Here is a 27656-nt window from a genome sequence, read left to right on the forward strand (position 1 = left end):
CCCTTGTCACTTAACAGACTATCTACTAAAAACCAGGCCCAGCAGGTGTAGAGCAAAGTAAATGCCCCCTGTCTATGAATAAACAAAGGGAGGTAGACAGAACAGTTAGAATTTTTGTTTTAATAAAGTAAAAACCGGCCCTAGCTGGTTTGGCTCAGTGGATGATAGAGCGTTGGCCTGCACACGAAAGGGTCCCGGGTTCAATTCCGGTCAAAGGCATGTACCTCGGTTGCAGGCTCCTCCCCAGCCCGAGCCCTAGTCGGGATGCATGCAGAAGGCAACCAATTGATGTGTTTCTCTCACATCAATATTTATCTCAGTCTTGCCCTCACTCTAAAAATCAATGGAAAAATATTCCCGGGTGAAGATTTAAAAATAATAATAAAAAAATAGTTTCCCGTCTTACGTTTAAGTCCGTTATCCATTTTGAGTTTATTTTTGTGTATGGTACAAGTTGGTAGTCTAGTTTCTTTTTTTTTTTGCATTTATCTGTCCAATTTTCCCAACACCATTTATTAAAGAGACTATCTTGATTCCACTGTATGCTCTTGCCTTTGTCGAATATTAATTGAGCACAATGACCTGGGTTGATTTCTGGGTTCTCTGTTCGGTTCCATTGGCCTATATGTATGTTCTTGTGACAGTACCAGGCAGTTTTGAGAACAGTGGCTGTGTGATATAGCTTGATATCTGATATTGTGATCCCTCCAACTTTGTTCTTCTTTCTCAGGATTCCTGTGGCTATTCGGGGTCTTTTTTATTCCATATGAATTTTTGGAGCATTTGTTCTAGTTCTGTGAAATATTCCGTTGGTATCTTAATGGGGACTGCATTGAACATAAGATGGGAAAACATAAAAATCTTAGAAGAATCCACAGGCAGCAAAATATCAGACATATGTCGTAGCAATATCTTTACTGATACAGCTCCTAGGATAATAGAAACTAAGGAGAATATAAACAAATGAGATTACATCAATAAAAAGCTTCTGCACAGCAAAAGAAACCGTCAACAAAACAACAAGAAAGCCCACTGCATGGGAAAACATATTTGTCAATGCTATCTCTGATAAGGGTTTAATCTCCAAAATGTACAGGGAACTCATACAACTTAACAAAAGGAAGTTAAACAATCCAATCAAAAAATGGGCAAAGGACCTAAATAGACACTTTTTAAAGGAGGACATTCAGAAAGCCAAGGGACATATGAAAACATGTTCAAAGTCACTAATCATGCCAGAGTTGCAAATCAAAATGACAATGAGGTACCATCTCACACCTGTCAGAATGGCTATTATCAACAAATCAACAAACAACAAGTGCTGGCGAGGATGTGGAGAAAAAGGAACCCTCGTGCACTGCTGGTGGAAATGCAGACTGGTGCAGCCACTGTGGAAAACAGTCAGGATTTTCCTCAAAAAATTAAAAATGGAACTCCCATTTGACTTAGTAATCCCACTTCTAGGAATATATCCCAAGAAATTGGAAACTCCAATCAGAAAGGACATATGCACCGCTATGTTCATAGCAGCACAATTTACAATAGCTAAGATCTGGAAACAGCCTAAGTGCCCATCAGCAGATGAGTGAATTAAGAAACAGTGGTACATCTACACGATGGAATACTATGCTGCTGTAAAAAAGAAGGAACTCTTACCATTTGCAACAGCATGAATGGAACTGGAAAGCATTATGCTAAGCGAAATAAGCCAGTCAGAGAAAAATAAATATCACATGATCTCACTTACTTGTGGAATATAATAAACAACATAAACTGATGAACAAAAATTGAGCCAGAGGAAAAAAAATATTTTAGAATGTAATAGAAGTAATCCTGTTATTTGCAGATTTTTAATATCTCCTACAACTTTTGTGATATTATACTATGTTAGGACAGTGTTGGTAATATTATTATATTTTAAATCTTTTTTCTTGAAATATTAATGTTTATTGCACATAATATTATATTTAAAATCGTTTTCCTTGAAATATTGTTTATTGCATGTAAATGGCTAATTATTTTGTATCTACAATCTGATAATAGATTTATTCTGTATATTGTAACAAAAAAAAGTAAAAAGTAAAAAAAAAAAAAAAATTTACCTTCAAAAAATAATAATAATAAAATAAAGTAGAAGCCGGGATGTCTTTCCAAAATTGTCCCAGCTACGACTATACCCAGAGTATTCTTGACTTTCACGAACAGACCGTTACACACTCCCCTCTCCGAGGACTGGTCAGTGCACAGAGGAGTCCAGGCTAGACCTCAGAAGTCCCTGGTCCTCAGACAAGCGACTTCACTTCTCTAAGCCTGTTTCCTCATTTGTCGAATGGGAATAAGCACATAGTCTTCCCTCTCTGAACACACTGTGAGAATTACACAAGGTTATGTGAGAAAAAGCGGCCTGAGAAGTGTGAAATGATATACTAAGCTAGAGACAATGCTCAGGTCGATGGCTTCCACTGTCGCTGATGAAGTGTTCAGAGCCTGCCCTTGGAGAATCAAATTTATCCTAACAACTCTAAAAAATCAGTTTTTTTATTTTTCAATTTTTATTGATTCCAGAGAGAGGAAGGGAGGAGAGAGAAATAGAAACATGAATGATGAGAGAGAGTCATTGATTGGCCACCTCCTGCCCGCCCCCTACTGGGGATCGAGCCAGCAACCCGGGTATGTGCCCTGACTGGAAATCGACCCTGATCTCCTGGGTCATAGGTAGATGCTCAACCATTAAGCCATGCCGGTCAGGCAAAATCAGCTTTATTATCCTCATCTTACAGCTGAGAAAAAATGAGGTACAGAAAGCTTAACACTTTCCAAATACTGCAAACCTATCAGAGCTGGGAGCAGAATCCAGATCCATTACATCCTCAGGATCTTCCCATACTGCTTCCCCAACATAAAAGAAGAAGGAAGGCTGTTATTCCTCATTAATTTCAATTACCGCTAGGCAGATGGAACAGTGCTGGTCTTGATTTGAGAACATTCCATTGTCTCTCAGGCCAAATCAAACCAAGAGTTAGCCTTGTACAAGCACAGCTTGACTGGCATCCCTGTAGTGCCTCGTCACAGTAGGATGAGCTAAATCTGAATGTGTACATTAGAAAGTGCTCTGGCCTCAATTCTGAAATTATTTTAACTAGACCGAAAGTCTGACAGGAAAAGCAAAAGGGAACAATCTACTTTTCACCATTCAATGCTATGATTCTGACGCTTGGGAAAGAGCCTACACTTTTGAAATCACACAACCCAAACTTAGGCAGAAAAGAAAAACCTGGACAAAGCCCTGGAGGAGGGAATCAGCAGAACAAGAGAGGATCGAGATGTGACTATGGCTGGAGCAATGTTGGTAGTGAGAGGAGGCCTAAGAAAATACGGTCCTCTATCCTCTTCCCTCCCAGACATCCCCATATCCTGCAAAGAACCTAACCTGTCATGCTTCTTTTCTCTCTACAGCACCTGAAAGTACAAATTAGTAAGCCACTGAGAAAGTCCAAGACCCTCCTTTGCTGATACTTCAGCCTAAATGCTTCTCCAGAGACAGATTAAGTGGCAGATAGGCTGTCCGGAGTCTCGTTGTCACTACACTGCCCTTCCATAGTGTGAGGCAAGTGTTTTGGTAGAGGAATGTGGCTGCTATTATTTCCAGCTTTAAATACTCAATAACCTATAGCCAGGAATTATTTTATTTGGAATGAGAATGTAAAGAAAATACTTATTTATTTATGTATGTATTTATTTAGAGAAAGGGAGAGAGAGAGAGAGAGAGAGAGAGAGAGATCAATCTGTTGCCTCCTGCCCACACCCTGATGACTGGGAATTGAATCCGACTTTTGGTGCATGGGTGATGCGCCAACCAACTGAGCCACACTGGCCAGGGCTGTAGAGAAAAAATTTAAAAACATAATTGGAGTGCAAATATATAATTTTCTCAGATAGAGCTCTGGCACAGGGCAGGCTTCTGACCCAGCAGTGCCACAGTCTGTACCCTTTCTTGTAGTCAGAGCCTCTTAGACCCCTGCAGGGCCTGTCAACAGACTTCAAATAAGAGCAACAGACTCACAACCCAGAACCCATTCCCTCCACAAGTTCCATCAGACCTCTCTGAGTGTCTACTAGAGGCAGTGCCACATGTTGTGTGTTGTGTGCATTCAAGGAGCAGCCAATGAATCAGGGGCTACAGAGAACAGCTTTGTGGCTTCCTTCCACAAGTTAAAAAGAAAATGAGCAGACCTCTACATTTAAAATGAAGAATAAGAAAGCTTGAAAGTACACGATGAACCCCAGGCACTCAACGTGCCATCCTGAGTAGAGAAGGAGCATAAATAGGTACCCCAATTGCCTTCTTCCCTCAGAACCCAAACTTACTTTCTGTTTCAATCTGTATACCCTGACCACAACCACCACACCACTGAAACAGGAAGTAGTTGTTCAGGAGCGATTACATGATTTCTAGCTCTGGGTTGGCAAGGAGAATGGAATGAGGCTTCCCGGGTTCTTGGTAGACACTTATCATGCTGTGGTTGGAGGCCACGTGGTCAGCCAAAGATGGAAAGGAGAGAAGAGTTGTTTAATACTTTAGTTTATAGAAGGGGAAACTGGGGAGCTTGCCTAAGGCCACCCAGCAAGAGCATCTAGCAGTCCCAATCGTATGATAGGTATATGGCACACAGCGCACTGGTGTACAAAGAATTCTGGGCCCGAGGATAGAAAAACCCTGATCTAACCCCAAAATTGCTACCACACTGCTGTCTAATCTTGAATAAATCAATCTCTCTCACTCTCAGTCCCCTTCCCATCTCTCTATTGATTCAGAAATTTCACAAATAAAAGTAACCACTGCACACAAGGCACTGTGCTGAGATATTGTGGTAAACAAAACAGAGTCTATTTACACATAAGTCTACACTTCTGAAGCTTACAGGACAGAATATTGCAGAAAATCAAATATTTTTAAAAAGTAAGCCCATTATAACCATTAACTTGTGCTGCACAGCCAATGTCAATGAGGAAGAAGTGGGTGGGAGAGCACATTTGCAGAAGAAAAACTCACCCACAAACTTCAGATAACCAATCAGGAGCGCCTCTCAGCTCCCCTCCATCACCACCAGGGGCTCAGTTATTTCTTTGCCACACATTGTCACCTTCTTGCTTGCTGCTCTGTGTGGCTGGAAGCAGCGTGGCCAACCACAAAAAGCATAAAACATGCATCCAACAAATGCCAGTCACTGGTTTCTGCCCCTTTCTTTCTCTGAATCGCAGGGCCTTTCGGGTATAAAATGCGAAGACAGGTCTCCCCTGCTCTCTCCAAAAGGAGAGCATTCCTATGAAACCTCTCATAAGCTGAAATGGGGTAAAGCAAAGAAGCAACCGCCTCAGGACACATCTTGCTAACACATGCACAAAATAAATCAAGGCAGGGCCCAGATGGTCACAGACCCAGCTGGCAGCCATGGAGCTTGATGCTGGGGTGCTGAGCGTAGTCCCAGGGGAGGATGGCATTGCCCCTCTCGCTGCTTGGGGCAAGCGCACTGCCTCTGTAATAGCTCGCTGCAGAACACTGAATGCTATTTCACTTTTTGCCTTTTTTTTCCCCATAAAAGAGAAAATCCTCTTCGGATTTCTTTTGGTTAACAAAAACAGGCAGTAAGGCAGGTCTTCTGTGAAAGCAAAGTGGCGTAAAGCAAACTCGAAAAGCGGGGCGGGGGGGGGGGGGGGTATCCACAATGCTACCTGCTTCACAGTAGGTAAGATAAAACAGGAAAAAAGGACCCAGTGCTCAGTACAGAGTTAGGCACACGACGGCTTCTCCGCCTGTAAAACAGCATTAACATCTATGCCTGCCTCAGAGTGAGGTGAGGATCACATGCGATAACACAGAGGTAAGGTATTTAGCAGACTCCCTGACATGTAGCAATTCATAAAAACATTAACTTCAATTAAGACACTTACCCTTTTTCCACTCAGTTTCCTCTAGACACGGGCAGACAGTAATACTCTAACACATGGGATTATTCGGGAGATTACATAAGCTAATATATTTAGAGGCTTAGAACAGTGTCTGGCACATAGTAAGTGCTATATAAGTATGAAATTATGTTTGTTTTCATTAATTTTAGCTGTCCCTACAATTTGCATGTATATAGACCACTGATTCTCAGTTAGGGTTGATTTTGTCACCCAGGGGACAAAATGTCTAGAGACTTTTTTTATTGTCACACCCGGGGAGAAGGAGGTAGGTGCTACTGGCATCTAGTAGGTAGAGGACGCTGCTAAACAACGCGCAGAACAACCTCCTCCCCCAACACAGAACAACCTCCTCCCCCAACACAGAATCATACAACAGCTTCGAGGGTGAGAACCTCTGACCTGGACACCACGGATCCGTCGTCCTCCTCCTCTGCGCTCCGAGGGTATTTTATCTGGATCTCTCTTCTAGACTTTATGAAACAGGTATGAAAGTCTCAGACCTAAAACAGGTCTCAGAGAAACCCTTACTTTACCAAGGCCTAAAATGGGCAAGCAGTTCACGAAAGAACAGAGATCCAGTAGGAAAGTCAGAACTGGAACCCAGGTCTCCCGACTCCCAGGCTGGTGCTGCTTCCACAACTAAACCAAACACCTTGCAAGCACTTTCTCTTTCCCTTCCCCACTCCCTTTCTGCCCCTCTCCCTTTTCCTGCCCCGCCCCCTTCCTCCCCAGGTTTGGAAACAGAATCTATTTCCTTTCCAGCATCATCAGAAGTCAGAGACGAGCTGACCGTTCTCCCCACCTTCTCAGCTGCCTACCTTCTCTGGATCTGCCCCCTGGAGCTCCAGCCTGGGCCTGGGATCAGACGCCAAGAACTCTTCCTGCGCACCTTGCCCAGGGTCCTTTCTTATGGGGCTAAACGGAGCTGCTGCTGCTGCTGCTCTTTCCCAAGGCAAAGGCAGGTGGTCCGCCTGGAAGGATTACTTAGATCAGGCAACCTGGATTACTTTTCTTTTCCCTGTCTGGGAAAACACTGGCCTCTGGGAGGGGCCAAAGGCAAGTTGTAACAGCTTACATTGGACTTTCTCCCAGGAAGTGGTTTTGAAGATAAAAAAAAGACTGTGCGTATGGTGATGACAGAGATCAGAGGAAGGATCCATAAGAGAACAGGACTGTGAGGGCTTTCACAGAGCACTCGGGCACACACAGGACATCTCAAACATAGCCCACCTCTCATTCCGACCAGTACTGCAAAGACAAACGCCTGCTTCCTCAGAAAGGCCTCCCATGACCACTTCGGCCCATGAAGACTTCATGCAAGTACTCATTATGTGTCGGCACTACAGTAACTTTATTTCATTTAATGCTCACGACCTGAGGTCATTACTATCCTCATTTCAGAGATGAAGAAAATGAGGATAAGAAAAGGTAAATCGCTTGCCTTATCGCCTTAACCAGGAAGCAGCAGAGCTTCCATTTCTCCCTGATCTTCAGACACCAGAAAACTAAACTCTCAACTACTTCACTAAACTGTATCTCAAGACAATTATAACCCTTGTTTTGAACCTATATTGCAATTACAGTCTGTATCATATATTGAGCAATTAATTTCAGGCTGACTTGTCTTCGTTACATGGGCATCAGATTTGTTCCAGCCACTGTGCTAGGTCCTGTGAATAAAAGATCTAGATAGCAGGCAGCCTCTTCCCTAAAGCAGGTTTTCTCAAATCGTCTGACCACAACCTCGAGCAAGAACACAGTGTATATGGAGACCCGGTCCTCATGCACATGCGCCCACACAAACATGCAGACAACACATCTATAAATATAAAACTGAAACAAATGTGTCACAAAATAGTCCTTGCTCCTTCTATATACAGTGTGTCCTGATATTTTCTCTGATGAATTCTATTTGGCTTTTTTTTTTTTTTGACTTTTTAAAAACACTAGTCCAACTTACTATATTAAATCCACAACCCACACTGCCCTTGACAGCTCCCAGGTTAAGGGGGAAATAAGACATAAGTAACGATAAAAATAATCACTGTAACAGTAGGTAACCTTTCTGGAATTCATATATATATATATATATATACATACATGCACACATATTATTTTTAATTGATTTCAGAGAGGAAGAGAGACGGAGAGAGATATAGAAACATCAATGATGAGAGAGAATCATTGATCGGCTGCCTCCTGCATACCCCACACTGGTGATCGAGCCCACAACCCGGGCATGTGCCCTTGACCAGAATCGAACCCGGACCCTTCGTCTGCAGGCCAACGCTCTATCCACTGAGCCAAACCATCTAGGGCTATTTCTGGGATTCTTAATGTGTGCCCTAGCACACTGATAAGCACTTTACATGGATTATTTGGAGCCAAGATCCAACCCTGGTCTGCTTGTTTGAATCCAATGTCCATAGTCTTCTCACTACACCGTATTGACAGGGCAGCATCAGTTCTATAATGAGGAACATTTCCATGAGGGATGGGGCTGGGGAAAGGGAACAGTCAGGAAGTTTCACAAAAGTGAAGATTTCTGAGTTGTGTCGTGAAATAGAAATTTTCAGGAATTTGATGCATGAGCTGCTATAGGTGTACTATTCCTATTCGTGGTTGGAACCCTTTTTCTTCTCTTTTGATGTTGAAAAATAGCATGCTATTTTTAGATGAAACAGTATGATATTTTCAGGTGGAAATCTATGTGACTTTCAACTGATGCTGTCTCTCCTAATAGAAATCTCTCCTAACAGAAAACAAAGTTCTTGCGTTTGGTAACAGCTTCTGTAGAAGAGCTGTCTACAGAAAGGCATCCAGGACAGGGTACCCGGAGACCAGCGTCCTGAACCCAGTTCTGTCACAGAATTTCTGGGTCACTTTGGGCAGATGCCTTTCTGGGGCTCAGTTCCTAATCTATAAAATGATGATAAAAACACACCATGTGGCCAGCAAATTTCTTTCTGGTAGTAACAAAAAAATCTAAAAATAGTAATGCCTAATGATTATAATAAAGTCAACAAGTCCATGAAAAGAATAAATAATTTTAATAAAAACCAGTCACCCACAAAGACATGAGGATGAATTCGAGGCTCCAGCACTGAGACCCTGGGTCTGCTGCCCGATCCCCTTAGCTGGAGGTGGATGGAAGATGCACACTCAATGGCCTGACATGCGCCCTTCCATCTGCCTGAGCCCAAGTTTCCTCCCGCGAGAAGCCAGTGGTTAGAAGCCACAGAAGCACAGATTTTAGTTTTAAGAGCCACAGTCGAGCCATGAAAATGACTGCTCCTAGCAGTAGAGAGCTCTTCATTGTGGAAGCACGCAAGCAGATAGTACTAACAAATACTTGGCAAGAACTTGGCAGAAGGAATTCGAACACGGGGTAAAGGCCGTGTTTAATGCCCTTAAAGGGAACTTTCTATTCTAAAATTCTGCAATTCTCTCTTCACACCACAAGAAAGAATAGCCTTTAGCAGATTGGGGGGTGGGAGGGAAACACCCAAGGAATTTTCTGATCTTTTCCATTCTCCTCCCTTCCTTCTTCCTATAGTTCCATCCAGCATACACCACTAGGTCATTCACTCCCAGAGACATCACGGCTATATTTGCCTGCTCTTTTCAGGGTTCATTTTTAATTTATGAAAAGGAAAGGAGGGGTTAAGCTGTCAAGAAAAGAACCACCAAGTATATCTGCAGGGACCAAGATCTACACCAGGGAATACTTCTCAGGAGAGTAAGAACTTGCCAGATTGACTCTACCCAGCAGTATCCAAACTCAAGGTAGCCACTGGTTTCCCTGGGCACACAGATCAATGGCCCTCAAAGCATAAAGTGAGGAACCTAGTGCGCACGGCTAATGCAGGCCGGAAAGTATATGTTTACATTCAAATCACCCAAAGGAGCCAGAGGCCCATTGAGAAGACGAGCCCTTCTCATCTGCTGCTGATGCACCCAGCCTCCCGCTCTCCCAGGAATCTCATTTCACGGCCTCTGCCTCTCCGAGGAAGGCCTTCACCCTCCATATCTGGATCCTGATTCCTGAAGAAGCTACGCCACCTGAGGGGTGGGAGATGCAGCCATCAGCAACCAATGTCCATCTCTCCCAACACTGGAACCAATACATCTAAGGAGAAAAGGGGGATAGAAGAGTCTAGGTTTCTTAGGAGACAGGCAGGCCCACGGCTCTGCTGTTACTCTGGAGAAATGCAGAAAAGAGGGTGATCTAGTGATTCTTAAGCTACTGCTTGCCCAATGGCATCAAGAAAACCAGCCTCTTTCTTTACACAGAGAAGTCCTTTGAGATCACGAAATCCAGTGGCTTTTACGTTCTTAAAACCTTGCAACCTCGGTTTCCAATTAAATCTCATGGACACACCAATATTTAGACAGATAAAGAGTAGAGAGCAGCTCTGGCCGAAAGGGGGGTAGGGAAGTTCCACTTTCTCAGTCTCCTCCCACCTCCTGATGTCACCCCAGGGCCTGTGAGGTTGCACTTCCAAACCCCAAGACTATTTTAACACCTTCATGTTATATTTAAGAAAACTGGGGTCAAGAAAGAGAACATGACTTTGTCAAAATCACACAGCCAATTAGTGCTAAAGCTGGAACTCAAATTAGATGTACTTACTTAAAGGGCAGTCAATTTCCCATCTTGCCATACCACTGGGCTACTTTGAGATGATAAATGTGAGAAGGTTTTTATTTTGTTGTTGTTGTTAATCCTCACCTGAGGATATTTTTTCCATTGATTTTTTAGAGAGAATGGGATGGAGGGAGGGAGAAGGAGGGAGGGAGAAAGAGAAGCATTGATGTGAGAGAGACACATCAACTGGTTGCCTCCTACAAGCACCCTGGCCAGGCCACGGATCAAACCTGCAACCCAGGTATATGTTCTTGACCAGGAAACGACCCTTTGTTGCATAGGCCAATGCTCTAACCATTGAACACACCTGCCAGGGTGTGAAAGGGTTTTTAAAGCACTATGTGCTGGAGGCATGTACAGTTCCTGCAGCCAACTTTCTCTACAGGTAAAGGAATCACAATGTTCAGATTTCCAAGGACAATTTCACCAGATAGCATCCAATGGCTCCCACCCCTCAGTAGAGGGTCTCTGACTACAAAAACAGGCAGAAGGGGTGACAGTAGATATGAGACACAGGAAGCTCCTGAAGGATTCCCTGCTCCCTGCATCCTGAGACCATCCGTTAAAGGCATAAGGGAATCCTGGAATCCACCATGCCAGGACCACAGAATAGAATCTGAACCTGTGTCCTAAGGTTAACTCCTTAATAAATGATGTGTATAGTCTGGTTGGCCTCAAAGGTTCTCTATAGCTGTGGTAGCCAGCCTCCAAGACAGCACCCAATGATCCCTGCCTCCTGGTATCTGCACCCTTATATGTCCTTTCCCAGCTGGTGGAGGGTCGATCTGTGTGAGCAAAAGAATACAGCAGAAGTAATGGTATGTCATTTCTTTTTTTTTTTTTTAATTATTGATTTTTTACAGAGAGGAAGGGAGAGGGATAGAGAGTTAGAAACATCGATGAGAGAGAAACATTGATCAGCTGCCTCCTGCACACCCCCTACTGGGGATGTGCCTGCAACCAAGGTACATGCCTTTGACCACAATCGAACCTGGGACCCTTGAGTCCGCAGGCCAAAGCTCTATCCACTGAGCCAAACCGGTTAGGGCAGGTACATCATTTCTTAAACTAAATTATAAAAGGCACTGCAGCTTCTGTTTTGGTCTCTTCTCTCTGGGATCACTCATTTTGGGGAAGCCAGCTTGTTGTGAGCTATCCTATGGAGGTGGGGGGGCCACGAAGCAAAGCACTGCCAGCCAGAAACTATAGTGACCAACAACCAGGTGAGTAAACATAAAAGGGACCTTCAGGCCAGGGAGAGCCCCCAGGTGACTGTAGCCCTGGGCAACAGCTCATTGAGCTGAACCATCCAGCCTAGCCATTCTAAGATTCCTGACCCTCAGAAACTGTATAAAATAATAAACATTTTGGGGTTTTGTTTTGTTTTTTGTTGTTTTTTATATATAATTTTTTTATTGCTTAACATATTACAAAGAGTAGTACATTTGTCTCCTTTTTTTTTTCCCTACAAAACTAAGGTTTCCTGGTTTACATCAGAAAGCCCGTTATGAAACCAAAAGTCCAGCTGAAACAAAACCCAAGGCCTCAAGGGTTGGGGCTTTCCCTTAAACAATAACTGTCTCCATTACTTATTCATAAGGTGACTGGTTGCAAGTCACTTCATCTCTCTCAGCCGGGCTTTTCCTGTTGAACAGATAGGGACACTTTCCCTGCAGATTACCGTGAGGATTAAATGAGAACAGTTTGTAAAAGTATCTTTAAAACAATATAGAACTATACAAATTAAAGTTGTTACAGTGAAGACTCTGGAAGGTACCCAACCAGGCCCACTCCCAACAGCCACCAAAAGGAGGGGACTCTGCCCCGGGAAGTAAAGTGGAAAGGCCTCCACTGCACCACTGAGCTATTAAAAGTATTTCCCTCGCCCTAACCCGTTTGGCTCAGTGGATAGAGCGTCGGCCTGCGGACTCAAGGGTCCCGGGTTCGATTCCAGTCAAGGGCATGTACCTTGGTTGCGGGCACATCCCCAGTGGGGAGTGTGCAGGAGGCCGATAATTGATGTTTCTCTCTCACTGATGTTTCTAACTCTCTATCCCTCTCCTTTCCTCTCTGTAAAAAATCAATAAAATATATTTTAAAAAATGTTTTTAAAAAAAAGTATTTCCCTCATCCAGCAGGCATGGCTCAGTCGTTGAGCACCGACCTATGAACCAGGTCACGATTCAATTCTCGGTCAGAGCACATGCCTGGGCTGTGGCCTCAGATCCCCAGTGTGGAGCATGCAGGAGGCAGCCAATCAATGATTCGCTCTCATCATTGATGTTTCTCTCTCTCTCCCTCTTCCTTCCTCTCTGAAATCAATAAAAATATTTTTTCAAAGTATCTCCCTCTATCATTGTCTCTCATAATAACAGTAACTACCAATCACCAGTGCTTGATATACCAAGCATAGGGCTAAGTATTTTCACATTATTTTCTCATTTAATACTCCATTTAACAGATAGGAGAACTAAAACTTAGAGAGGGTAAGATGACTGGTTAGTAATGGAGCCAGGATTAAACTTCATATCCACACAACTCCAAAGACCATATTCTTCCCACTAACCCAACATGCTGTTCACTACACCAAGGAGCCTGAAAGTATCTAACACAGAAGATATTCAAGCACGGCTTAACGAAAAGCACTGAAAAAAAATCTTTTAAGTTAATGGGGACAGTACCGAAACCTCAAACAAACTAAGAACTACACACAGTCTGACCAAATATCTTGTTGCTCCATATCCCCACTAATATAAAGAGAAGTCCAAGCCCACATCAGAAAAACCCTAACTCAGACTTCCAAAGAATTGTTCACTTCCCAACAGACTCCGCCGACTTGCTATAGAATGAGTCCTCTAGGTTGTGCTGAAACCCAGAGAAAGGGCAGAGCAACTCAACACGTGCAAACTGGCAAAAACTGCTCATGCTTTCACACTCAAATGTCACCTCCTCTGTGAAGTCTTTATTGCCGCTTCTCCCCCTCTCCCCTTCTTTCTCAGATAATATTATGTTCAACCCTCTACTATACATGCATCACTGAATATTATAATAATTCTACTGTCCCTCTCTCCTGCTAGAGCAGACAATAATCGTACCTGCAAAGAACAAATGCTGTTCCTTCCCGTGCCAAGACCTCAGGTACCCTGGCTTGTCTAAATCCCAGGAGGAAAGGAAAAACGGGGTAAAATGTTTTCAAATAGCTGCCTGCTTACCATGTACTGTCTAAGAGCCATGGATTTTGCACTGTGATTCCTCTTTCTTTTCAAGTATCATGCTCTGGTCGGTACAGTAGGCGGATACGCAGACTTCAGAACTCTCAATCCTGTTTGTTTGTGTCCCAGGCCTTAGTCATCCTCAACAGGAGACTGGACGTTAGCATCAAAGGACCAGTGCTCTTCCAGAATCAGGAAAGTCTCAGACTCCTCAGAATAGAAGGGATAGCAGAAACGTAGAGGGCAGGGCACCCGGGCCAACTTCCTTATTTCCCAGAGAGGGAAACTGAGGCCCCAAAAGGGGAAAGCATTTGGTCAATGTCTGCGAAAAGCAAACGTGGGTTTTGATTCCTAGTTCATTACAATTTCTGATGCACCTTTTCTCTTTTTTAAAACAAAAAACTCAGTCTCAACAATGAGGAAGCCAAAATGTGAGCCCAGGGCATCTCCTGAGAAGGTCTACGCTCTCATTTACTCTCACAATGAAGTTCTTGCAACGTCAGATATAAATGCAACTTTCCTTTCTGTTCCTTTAACTTGCTCTGAAGTGTGCTTCTAGTTAAATTTGGCAGATTAAAAACATATTCATCTATGTTCTCACCCAAAATCACACTAAAATGATAGTAAAGATATTTTTTAGAAAAGGCATAAGCCTCAACAGGATGAGAATAAGTGAGAGAACATCAGATGAGAAACATCAACATATCTTTAGACTATAGATAGTGATAGAGGATTTGTGACTTAAAGAAAGAAGGGCAAAGGAAGCTGTACCCTAGAGCCCTGCGTAATCCCGGGGCAGCACGGACGCGTGGTACCTGGACAGCGGGGCTGCATCCCCTGGAAAGAATCACTGGATTAAAACACATGAAGGGATAGGCCCCAATTACCAAGGGCCAACGAGTGCTTGACCTGGTCTTCTGATTTCTGTGACCTTTCTGTAACACATTTGCTATTAGCTGACCCAAGAGAATACAGGGTGACACTACAACCCAGTCACAAAAAAAGGAGGCAAAGTTGTTTCCCAAGTTCTACCTTTTGGCCTCCTTTACCAACTCCAAAAAAAAGCCCTTTGTGTCTAGGCCAGCCGTGGGCAAACTACGGCCCACGGGCCGGATCCGGCCCGTCTGAAATGAATAAAACTAAAAAAAAAAAAAAAAAAAAAAAAAAGACCTTACCCTTTTATGTAATGATGTTTACTTTGAATTTATATTAGTTCACACAAACACTCCATCCATGCTTTTGTTCCGGCCCTCCGGTCCAGTTTAAGAACCCATTGTGGCCCTCGAGTCAAAAAGTTTGCCCACCCCTGGTCTAGGCCCTCCCTGGTGAGAGCTTAGCCTGTTCAAACAGTTGGGGTAAGAACCCCATATTCCAATGACCTGATTCTGCAGCTCTGAAAAAGCAGGCTTACCAGCACCTGACAAAATATGGCGAAACCTGGAAGTGAAAAGTTTCAGAAGCACTAACACTTTCAGGTCAAAGCTGAGCTCACCCGCCTTGCCGTGACAGTGTGAGAGAGCAGCCTTTCCTCCCTTGTTAGAACAGAACATGCCTAAAGGTAGGTGTTGTTACATCTGCTAACCAGCTAAAACAGATTCATTTTTAAATGCCAAATTACAGGATTGCCTACAGTACCAATTAAGGCGATAATGACTCTAGAGCCATTTCTTAATACATAAGAATTATGTGAGGGCCACAGCTATTCACACCCTCCTCCCATTTGAACTCTTGTCTGTCCACCACTGAACTAAACACATCTCAATTTGTGTTTTTCTGATGTGCATAGAAAGAATACTGAACTCAGAAAATCAGAAGAATCGTTTTAAATACAACTCAAGCTTTGAAATGAGTCAATAGGTTTGAATCTCTGAGTTATCAGCTATGAGATCACAAACAAACCACTTCACCACTCTGAGCCTCAATTACTTTATCTGTAAAATGGGCCTAATACCTACATAGAGACTGGTTATAAGGATTAACTGAGAGTATCTATAAGGCAATTTACACAGCAGCAAGGCACTCCATAAATGTTAGTTTCCACTTTCATTGATCACCTGGGATAAGCCAGGTACTTCCGACCTCGGAAGGGCTATTGGTTTTGAGGAAGTGTTTTGGGCGAGGCGGGATAGGTGAATAAATCTTTATAACACAATACAGTAGAAGCAAAACAAGTGCAATGCAATAAATGCTGTCACGGCCATTGGGACAAAGCACACAAACCCGGAAAGGGGTAACAATTTTGTCTGGAACAGGAGAGTGTCAGGGAAGGCCTCAGACAGAGACACTTAACTGAGCCTTGAGGTTGCTGAGTAGAAGTACAGCAAACAAATGAAAACATCTTAAATAAACGAACAAATAACGAACCACAACAAAAAACTACCAGAAACAAGTTAGGGGGACATGAAAGAGACTGTAGGGCTTATTTAAGCAACAGTAAGAACACTTAAGAGAATAGAAGTGAATGGGTTACACGGGACCAGAAGATTAGCACGAAGAAGAGCCTACCCACTGGAATTTTTTGTGGAGAGAAAAATGACATGAAAGACAGAGAGAGGTAATCAACTGGGAAACCCTTGAAAAAAATATTTACTAGAGAAGAACAAAAACAAAATCACCATGTGCTTATAAAGAACTGTAACATGGAGGAGAGCTTGAAGTTATTTTGTATGACCCAGGGGTCAGTCTTAAGACGGTGGATGGAAATTAAAGAGTGATCCCAAAGTGGCCCAGGGATATTAATCATATATAGAGTGGGGTGTCTGGAATTTAAAAGAAAATGCCACGTCTTAAAGTGCTGAAATGAGCCCTGAGAGCTCAGGAGGAAGAAATTCTTATCTACTGGCTAAGGAAGTCGGGCTTTCTCTTCCTCTTTGGGGACAGAACTTGACTGGATGGGCTTTTGGTGCAACCAGGTTTGAGGAAGGTGCCTCTGCCACTTCCTGCAGCCTTACACAATTCAATTCAACCTCAAAAGGGAACGCTAGCCCACACAGAAACAGCCTAACAGAGAAAACTAAACTAAAGCAGACAACAGACTTTAAAGGAAACGAGGCAGTGGGCTTAGAGAGAGGGGGGAAATGGGGCTGCAGAACATGAGAGGCATCGATTCCGCGTTACTGCGCTAACAGGGGAAATTAGCAATAGAACAGCTGCAAGGCCGTTATCCAAATGTCTGATTTGTCAAGGAACCACAGAGGTCGTTCAGTCCAGCACCTCACTGTACAGACAAACTGAAGCCCAGAGAGGGGATAAGGCAGGTAGAGCTAGGCCTAAAGACACCATAACAGTTTACACTTCAGGTAAGTGCTTTTACTCGTATTATCTCAATTTTCCTCAAGATGCCACAGTGAGTGGGGTGTTATTTTCCCAGAGAAACACTAAGCTCTATAAAGCATTATAATGTTTGTGTGAATTACTTTCATGAACTAATTGATGCTTTCCTTTCTGATCCCATGTGTTATTTTAAAAATTCACCTTGAGGACAATCTCAAAATTTGTACAAAATCACAAAACACCCCTAAAAGTCAAAGCAATCTTAAGAAAAAAGAACAAAGCTGGGGGCATCACACTCCCCGATTTCAAAATATATTACAAAGCTAAAGTAATCAAAACAGTATGGTATTGGCATAAAAACAGACTTATATAGATCAACAGAACAGAATAGAGAGCCCAGAAATAAAGCCATGCATATATGGTAAATTAATTTATAACAAAGGAGCCAAGAATATACAATGGGGAAAGGACCATCTCTTCAATAAATGGTGTTGGGGAAAACTGGACAGCAACAGGCAAAAGAATGAAGTGTACTACTATCTTACATGATACACATAAATTAACTCAAAATAAAGACTTAAATATAAGACCTAAAACTCCTAGAAGAAAACATAGGTGGTAGGCACCTTTACATCAATCTTGACGATCATTTTTTGGATCTGGCTACAAAAGCAAAGGCAACAAAAAAACAAAAACAAAAATAAACAAACTAAAAAGCTTTTGCACAGAAAAGGAAACCATCAACAAAGTGAAAAGGTAACCTATTGAATAAAATAAATTATATGCAAATCATACATCTGATAAAGAGTTGTCATAAAGAACTTATACAACTCAATAGCAAAAAAACACACAAACAATCCAATTAAAAAATGAGCCAGAGCCCTAACCAGTTTGGCTCAGTGGGTAGAGCGTCAGCCTGTGGACTGAAGGGTCCAGGTTCGATTCCGGTCAAGGGCATGTACCTTGGTTGCGGGCACATCCCCAGTAGGGGGTGTGCAGGAGGCAGCTGGTTGATGTTTCTCTCTCATCGATGTTTCTAACTCTCTATCCCTCTCCCTTCCTCTCTGTGAAAAATCAAATATATATATATATTTTAAAAATGGGCCCAAACCGGTCTTGCTCATGGATAGAGCATTGGCTTGTGGACTGAAGGGTCCCAGATTCAATTCTGGTCAAGGGCACACACATACCCAGGTTGTAGGTTTGCTCCCCAGTAGGGGGCGTGCAGGAGGCATCTGGTCAATGATTCTCTCTCATCACTGATGTTTCTGTCTCTCTCTCCCTCTCCCTCTCCCTTCCTCTCTGAAATAAAAAATAAAAAATAAATTTTAAAAAGGGCAAAGACGGCCGGAATGGCTCAGTGGTTGAGCATCGACCTATGAACCAGGAGGTCAGAATTCGATTCCTGGTCAAGGCACATGCCCAAGTTGAGGGCTCACTCCCCAGCAGGGGGTGTACATTATTGATGTTTCTCTCTCTCTTCTTCTCCCTCCCTCTCTCTGAAATCAATAAAGATATTTTTTAAAGGGAGGGGGCAAAAATCTGAACATTTTTAAAATATTTTTATTGATTTGAGAAAGAAAGAGAAATACTGATCAGCTGCCTCCCAGGCACACCCGAACCAGAGATCGAACCCGCAACCCGGCAACCTTTTGGTACATGGACCATGTTCCAACCAACTGAGCCACACCAGCCAGGGCTGAACAGACATTTTTTTCCAAAAAACAAAAAACATACAAATGTCCAACAGGTACATGTAAAGATGTTCAACTTCACTAACCATCAAGGAAATGCAAATTAAAACCATAGTGAGATATTACCTCACACCTGTCAGTATGGCTAATATCAAAAATTTAAGAAATGTGTTGCAAGGGTATGCAAAAGGGAACCTTAGTGCACTGTTGAAAATAATGTAAATTGGTCCAGCCACTATGGAAAACAGTATGGAGGTTCCTCAAAAAAATTAAAAATAGAACCAACATATAATCTAGCAATTCCACTTCTGGGTATTTATGTGAAAAAAATAAAAGCATTAATTTGAAAAGATATATGTTCATTACAGTATTATTTACAAAAACAAAGATATGGAAACAACCGAAGCGTCCATCAATGAATGAATGGATAAAGAAAATGTTATATATATATGTTATATATAGTTCATACGCCTTATATATAACAAAAAAATACTATTCAGCCATTAAAAAATGACATCTTTCAACATTTGCAGACCAGAAGAATCGAAGATGGCGGCATAGGTAAACACCGGCTATGCCGCTGTAAACAACCACTTCAAAAATACAACTAAAAGACGGAACGGACATCAACCAGAACCACAGGAAGGCTGGCTGAGGAGAGACTCTTCAACTAGAAGGAAAAACAACAGCAAACCGAGGCTCAGAGGAGGCGCAGTGTGGAAAATTTAAAGGTACGGTGGTGCGGCGGTGCGCGCGCAAAGCGGGCTGGTGGCTGAGGGCGCGGTTGTCGTTTTCAATCAGGAGGGAGTCTCAGACTCTGGGCTACAGATCCGGGCGAGTCTCTAGGGACCCAGACTCAAACGGGAGAAGCGGGACTGTCTGGCTACGGTCCCTCCGAGGTTTGCAGCGGTTGCGGGGACAGAGAGGCAGAGTCCCTGGGGACGGACTGAGAGCAGCCATAGCTGCTCCCTCCCCCCGCCCTGTTGAGCCCACCCCACCCAAGCCCTGCGCAGAGCCATTTGCCGATCGCCTCAGGCAAAGGCTGGATTAGCGCCTCCCCAGAGGACTGAAGTTTTCCACACAGCTGATTCCTACAGCCAGTCAGCCTGGTGGTCAAATCCCTCTAGTGTTAACTACAACAATTAAGGCTTGGCTAGAACAAGACTGCGCACAAAGACCACAAGGGGGTGCACCAAGAAAGCATAAAAGATGCGGAGACAAAAAAACATGACAGAAATGGAGGATATGGAGCTAGAAATCGCAATTTTGAGGGCTTGCTATAAACTTGAGCAGAGCCTCACGAAAACTAATGAGACCCTCGATGCTACGATAAAGAAATTAGAAAGTAAGCATACACGGACTGAAATAAAGAATATTATACCCAATAGCAGACCAGAGGAGCACAAGAATCAAACCAAAGATTTGACAAAAAACACCCAACTGGAAAAGCAAAATGAAAAAAGAATCCGAAAGTGTGAAGATAGTGTAAGGAGCCTCTGGGACAGTTTCAAGCGGACTAATATCAGAATTATCGGGGTGCCAGAAGATGAGAGACAGCAAGATATTGAAAACCTATTTCAAGAAATAATGGCAGAAAACTTCCCCCACCTGGTGAAAGAAATGGACTTACAGGTCCAAGAAGCGCAGAGAACCCCAAACAAAAGGAATCCAAAGAGGACCACACCAAGACACATCATAATTAAAATGCCAAGAGCAAAAGACAAAGAGAGAATCTTAAAAGCAGCAAGAGAAAGAGACTCAATTACCTACAAGGGAATACCCATACGACTGTCAGCTGACTTCTCAACAGAAACTTTGCAGGCCAGAAGGGAATGGCAAGAAATATTCAAAGTGATGAATACCAAGAACCTACAACCAAGATTACTTTATCCAGCAAAGCTATCATTCAGAATTGAAGGTCAGATAAAGAGCTTCACAGACAAGGAAAAGCTAAAGGAGTTCATCACCACTAAACCAGTATTACACGAAATACTGAAAGGTATCCTTTAAGAAGAGGAAGAAGAAAAAGGTAAAGATACAAATTGACAACAACAAATATGCATCTATCAACAAGTGAATCTAAGAATCAAGTGAATAAATAATCTGATGTACAAATGAACTGGTGCTTATAATGAATCAGGGACATAGAAAGGGAATGGACTGACTATTCTTGGGGGGGAAAGGGGAATGGGAGATTCGGGAAGAGACTGGACAAAAATCGTGCACCTATGGATGAGGACAGTGGGTGGGGAGTGAGGGCGGAGGGTAGGGCGGGAACTGGAAGGAGGGGAGTTATGGGGGGGGGGAAGAGGAACAAATGTAATCTGAACAATAAAAATTTAATAAAAAAAATAAAAAATAAAAAAAAATACATTTGCAACAACATGGATGGACCTTGAGGGCTTTATGCTAAGTGAAATAAGTCAGACAGAGAAAGACTGATACCATAAGATCTCACTTATATGTAGACTCTAAAACACAAAACAAGCTCATAGATACAAAGAACAGATTGGTGATTGCTGGGGGACGAGGGGTTGGTAGGTGAAATAGGTTAAGGGAATCAAAAGGCGCAAAAGTTTCCGTTATAAAATAAGTCATGGGGATGTAATGTACATCATGGTGACAATAGTTAATAGCATATTTGAAAGTTGCTAAAAGAGCAGGTCTCAAAAGTCCTCACCACACAAAAAATTATAACTATGTATAGAGATGGATGCTAACTAGACTTACTGTGATTACTTTGCAATACAGACAAATATCAAATTATGTTGTACACCTAAAACTAATATAATGTTATATGTCAATTATACCTCATTTTACTTTAATTTTTAAAAAATTTACCTTGAGGACTAGGGTTCTCCTGGACAAATAACATGGAGTAGAAAACAGTTTCTCAATACCTCATCCCAACTGTCCTCCTCTCTGCATCTATGACTTTCCAATGCATTAAATGCTCAATAAAAATTATCATATTTCAGTTCCTGTGCCAAGAATAGGAAACGCAAATTTGAATCAGACAAGACCCTGGCTTTCAAGGAACTGCCATTCTGGGAAGGTCCACAGACATGGCAATCAGTAATCATCTTTGAGTCATAAAGACCTGGGTTCAAATCCCGAGTTTACCCTGACTAGCAAAGGCAAGTCATTTCCTTTATCCAAACTCCATCTTCCTTATCTGTGAAACTGAGAGCAATCTCATCAGCCTAACACACAGAGTTACTGCCGTTTGATGAGATCATGTATTTAAAACACGCAGGGGAGTGTCTGATCCATAGTGTACATGCCTTGCATGTGTTTACTGAATTAATGGTTTGTTTGAGAGGACCCTTCTTGACAGGAGGAGGAGGAGAGAACCTCTCCACACTGTGCTTTCGGGAACCTCTGAGGAAATGGCGTTCGCCTGATCATGTGGATTTCATGTTCCCCAGCTACTGTGCATTAGAACCACAAACCCCATCCCAGCATTAAAAACCAGGAAGAGAAACCTGGCAGGACCCACAGGTGACTTAGGATGAAGGAAATAGGTGTCTGGCCTGACCAAGGTTGCAAAGGGAAGTCAGCAGTAGAGCAAAGTTTAAAAAAAACCCAACACCCAAAATCCTGCAAATCCTTCAGTGGTTCTCAACCTTCCTAATGCCGCGACCCTTTAATATAATTCCTCGGGTTGTGCTGACCCCCAACATAAAATTATTTTCGTTGCTACTTCATAACTGTAATTTTGCTACTGTTATGAGTCGTATTGTAAATATCTGATATGCAGGATGTATTTTCAGGGGTCGCAACCCACAGGTTGAGAACCGCTGCTAGATTAAAAACTAGAAACGCCTAGTTAAATACAGGTATCTCTGCCAGGTGGAGCCGGATGAGAGATTAAGGGCCACCAGAGACATACGGACCTCCAGGGGCCACTTCAGAAAGTCATTCTTTCACTGAAAATATATTGCGTATCTACTGTGGTCATGTATTTGGGGCAAGAGAGGACTTGGACTTGCTCCCAAGACTTCGAGGCACCTTACAGTGTCAGAAACTAAGATCATAACGAAAAAATGTTTCACCACTAAGGTCCTGGCATAACATTCAGGGGGCTGCAGGCAGCGCTGCCAAAAGTAGCACTTTTCACATTTCCATTCTCCCTCCTGGGTTTTCCAACCACCACGCTTCCTCCGCCTCTTCTCCACTCACTTCACCACATTCAACGCCTCCCATCTCTAGGGGCACTTCCCTGGACATGAGACTGACCCTGGGCCACTACAGTTTAAAATGGAAACCTGACTAAAAGGAAAGCCATACCTTGCCCCACCTACAGCCTCCAAATCAAATTCTACAGAACACTTTTAAAGCCACCGAACAACAAGTTCTGCTATGTCTATTTTAAGCCTAGAGGAACGGTTCTGAGAAGACAGAATTAAGTCTTCTGAGAAGATCTCGCCTACTGAACACCCATTATGTGCCATGCACCATTTTGAGTGCTTTATATATAATGTCCTCAGAACAAGTCTGCAAAGGAGCTATCGCTGTCCCAATTTTACAAAGGACACTGTGTTTACAGACATTAAATGGCTTGCCCAAATATCACACAGTTAACAGGTGGTAGAGTTGAAATCCATAAGCAAATTGGCCCTGTCCACTTTAAAGCCTTCCTCTTTTTTTTTTTCCATTGCATCTCACATTCTATCCTAATACTGACCCTATGAGGCAGGTAAAAGAGGTATCAGCATTAACCCATTTTATACATGAAGAAACTGGTATTTAAGGAAGTGTTATTACTCCCAGGAAGGAGTCAGGAAGTGGCAGAACAATGGTTTGTACTCAGATCTTTTGACCTCAGATCTGTACTCTTTTTCTACGACCCCACATTTCCTCTGACACTGCCTTGCGGAGGGAGTCCTGACTCTGTCACTAACTTATTGTATAACATTGAGTGATTGATCTGTTTATGTATTTATCTTGTTAATCCTCACCCGAGGATATCTTTCCATTCATTTTTTTTTTTTAGGGAGAGTGGAAGGGAGGGGGAAAGACAGAACATCGATGTGAGAGAGACGCATGGATTGGTTACCTTCCGCACATGCCCCGATCAGGGCTGGGGATCAAGCCTGATCGAGCCTTGACTGAAATCACACCCACGACCTGTCAGTCTGAGGGCTGACACTCTATCCACTGAGCCAAACTGGCTAGGGCTTGAGTGATTTATTTATTTTTCTCTTGGCCTTAGTTTTCTCATTCATAAAATAAGGGTGTTGGATTGGATAATCCTTAGGTTCCCCTTTAGCTGGCAATCTAGGCTTTAATTAGTACCAACAAGTTCATGAAAAGCAGTTTTTTTGGTTTCCTTGGCCACCCAACAGTAACCCTCTAAAAGGAAAAAAAAAAAAAGATTTTTTTTTAAAAATATATTTTATTGATTTTTTACAGAGAGGAAGGGAGAGAGATAGAGAGTTAGAAACATCGATGAGAGAGACATCGATCAGCTGCCTCCTGCACATCCCCCACCGGGGATGTGCCCGCAACCCAGGTACATGCCCTTGACCGGAATCGAACCCGGGACCTTTCAGTCCGCAGGCCGACGCTCTATCCACTGAGCCAAACCGGTTTCGGCAAAAAAAAAAAAAAGATTTTTAAAACCATTAACTGTTACTTGTAGTATGGATAATGTGAGAAGTACTCAGCACCACAGAGTAAAAATTAGCCATTCCATTTCATTCCTTCCTCTAACACCCCAGATGTAAACACAGAAAATGCCACAAGCCACCTAATAACACAACGTTGGCGCATCCAATACTGGCACATCTGAACAACATGCTGATGTCTAGAGGGGAAGAGTGTGTCCAGGTGGGGCCCTTCTTCCCACTGCTGGATTCACTAGATAATCCCTATATCTAGACTGGAACTCAACTCTGCTTCACTTACAGCAGGTCAGGCTTATGTCTAACTAAATCCAATCAAACATAAACAATTTAAAAGTTACTTCTGACTAATTAATATTACAGAGCAAACAGCCCTGCTGGCGTGGCTCAGTGGTTGAGCAACAACCTCTGAACCAGGAATTCACGGTTCGATTCCTGGTCAGGGCACATGCTTGGGTTTCGGGCTTGATCCCCAGTGGGGATGGCGTGCAGGAGGCAGCTGATCAATGATTCTCTCTCATCACTGATGTTTCTATCTCTCTCCCTCTCCCTGTCTCTCTGAAATCAATAAAAATATTTTTTAAAAATGGGATTTAATCCCAGAGATAAGTTCTTCCATGCTAAGAAATAGGAAGAGGGCAAGAAGCAGGATACAAGACTTTGGAGAAATTACTTCCCTGTCTCAGTTTCTTTATATAAATAGGGAGAGACTCCAAATCAATCCTGAACACCTTTCCCACTCTAACTTAACAGGAATTTATAATCATTGTATATTTATAAAATGTAAAATGTGTAAAAAAAAACAAAACCAAAAATTAGGAGGAAGAAGACATAGTGTTACCAATTAAAACGACCTCGAAGAAAATAAAAAGGAATAAGTTACACTGCCAAGACAGAACATAAAATATGTATGGTCACGTCACCTTGAATACAGATTAGTTATAGGAGCAAAACGAAACCTCTATATCCCAGTGACAGCTGAAGTAAATAATTCATGTAACACCTCAGGATAAGACAGCAGAGGCAGAAACCATCGCTCATTCAGTACCACCAGAGCAGCTCTGAATATGATCAGGGACCCAAGACCTGAAACAATTACTGAGAACAAGGGAATTGTCTGCAGAGGAAAGGCAGTCCTAGGGAGCACATCTAGACTTGTCCTAGGAGTGTAACCCTTCCTACGTTAGCCAAGCATCATCATTTTCATACATATTTACTTATTAATATGCTAAATGATGCACGAGGCACTTCCACGTAATCTATTCATGTAATTCTCCTAACACAGCAGTTTTACAGAAAAGGCGTTTGGAGCTCAAAGAGGTAAAGAAACGGAAGTAAGAACCCAATTCCTGAATCCAAGTTCAATGCACTGCCTTTTCTTTTTTTTTTAAATATATTTTTACTGATTTCAGAGAGGAAGGGAGAGATAGAAACATCAATGATGAGAGAGAATCATTGATTGGCTGCCTCCTGCATGCCCCCTACTGGGGATCGAGCCCACAACCCAGGCATGTGCCCTGACTGGGAATCAGACCCATGATCTCCTGGTTCATGGATCAACGCTCAATCACTGAGCCATGCCAGCTGGACTCAATGTACTTTCTATATCCCTGTTATAGCCTACCACCTTCATTATACAGTCCCTCACACACACATTAACCGGTTTTACATCTCTCAACCAGCTTGGCAGATAGACATTCAAGATTCCTCAAGGAACTGACCCCTACCCACCTTCACAGTGTGAGATGGATGCTGTTGGCTGCCCACCCAGTATCTACTCCCCTCTTCCTCCTTCCTGATTTTATCAGACAGTCCTCCCTCAGCAGCTTGTTACTAAGGCAGTTCTCAAGTTTTACCATGTCATCCCAGTCATAACCATCTGCAGGGCCCGCACCCAGAGGCTTTATTCAGTAGGGCTGACACAATTGATCTGTTAAATATCTATTCCAACCCCCTTCTAGCCCTGAGGATTTGTATTTTTAATACATGCCCCAGTGACCACAGTTTGAAAACTATTGCTGTCCTAAGGGAAAGTTAACCCCCAAACATAGCTCCAGGGGCAGGGCTTTATTCTACATCCAAACCTAACATGGTAATCCATTCCCCTTGTCACTGATCAGTTCAAGAAATGAGGCTTTACCACTTAGCACCTGGCATGTCACTAAATTTTTATAGTTCCGGGATGGGCAAGTGGCCTCAGTTGATCCAACTGGACGAAAGAGAAGAATTCTTTTTCCATTTTGGGTGATCAAGTCTCTACCTCTCTGTCTCCTCTCTCCTTCTGTGTGAGGGAGAGAGGAGAGGAGAGGAGGGGAGGGGAGGGGAGGGGAGGGGAGGGGAGGGGAGGGGAGGGGAGGGAGAGAGGAGAGGAGAGGAGAGGAGAGGAGAGGAGAGGAGAGGAGAGAAGAGAAAAGAAGAGATATCATTGATTTACAAAGAAATGTAACTCAATATCATGATGGAAGCCAGCTCATGGATAAAAGTAACACAAGCTTGATACAAATGTCAATATGATTTAAGCCAAATGTGAGCAGAAATTCTGCTTACAGAATTCCAAATGATATAGAATTTGGTACTAGAAAAGCGTACAAGCCACCTGAATACTCTCTATGGCAGAATCTGTCAATTGATGTGTTAAATATCGATTCCAACCCCCTTCTAGCTCTGGGAACTGCACATGTTGGAGAGCAAAAAGACTGTATTTCCCAGACTCCTTTCTAAATGTGATTTAGGTTCTGCTCATCAGACGCTCTCACACAAGGCTGATTTGGAACGGGATTAGGTGAGGGGAGAGACTGGCCACAGGACACACCTTTTGCCAGAACAAACTGCAGTGGAGGCAGCACAGATCTAGATCTAGCACAGTGATGGCGAACCTATGACACGCGTGTCAGGGGTGACACGCGAACTCATTTTTTTTGTTGTTAAATGGCATTTAAATATATAAAATAAATATAAAAAATATAAGTCTTTGTTTTACTATGGTTGCAAATATCAAAAAATTTCTATATGTGACACGGCACCAGAGTTAAGTTAGGGTTTTTCAAAATGCTGACACGCCAAGCTCAAAAGGTTCACCATCACTGATCTAGCAGATGTGGCAACAGCTTCCTGATTCTGCAGCTTCTGTTATGGCAAAGACAATGGCATCCTTGAGAGCTCAGTTCTTTAGTGCAGTCTGGGGAGTTAGTTCCTGGAAGCTCAGTCTGGGTCCATTTCTCCTTTAATCCCC

At 42.8% G+C, this 27656-nt stretch overlaps 1 protein-coding gene across 3 annotated transcripts in view; it reads right to left on the reverse strand.

Annotated features, from left to right (window-relative positions):
- PAK1 (p21 (RAC1) activated kinase 1) overlaps positions 1 to 27656 on the reverse strand; it is a 133486-nt gene that overhangs the window by 91245 nt on the left and 14585 nt on the right. The window contains exon 1 of one of the 3 annotated variants that reach the window (XM_070425678.1): positions 6789 to 6970. The exons of the other annotated variants lie outside the window; for them this stretch is intronic. The gene's annotated coding sequence lies outside the window, so the exon portion shown is untranslated. Of the gene's footprint in view, positions 1 to 6788; positions 6971 to 27656 lie in introns of those variants that run through there. 3 annotated transcript variants of the gene reach the window in all.

Source organism: Myotis yumanensis, unplaced genomic scaffold, assembly GCF_028538775.1.
Source record: "Myotis yumanensis isolate MYYU_CA2020_CCGP unplaced genomic scaffold, mMyoYum1.0.hap1 SCAF_10, whole genome shotgun sequence".
NCBI classification, from domain to species: domain Eukaryota; kingdom Metazoa; phylum Chordata; class Mammalia; order Chiroptera; family Vespertilionidae; genus Myotis; species Myotis yumanensis.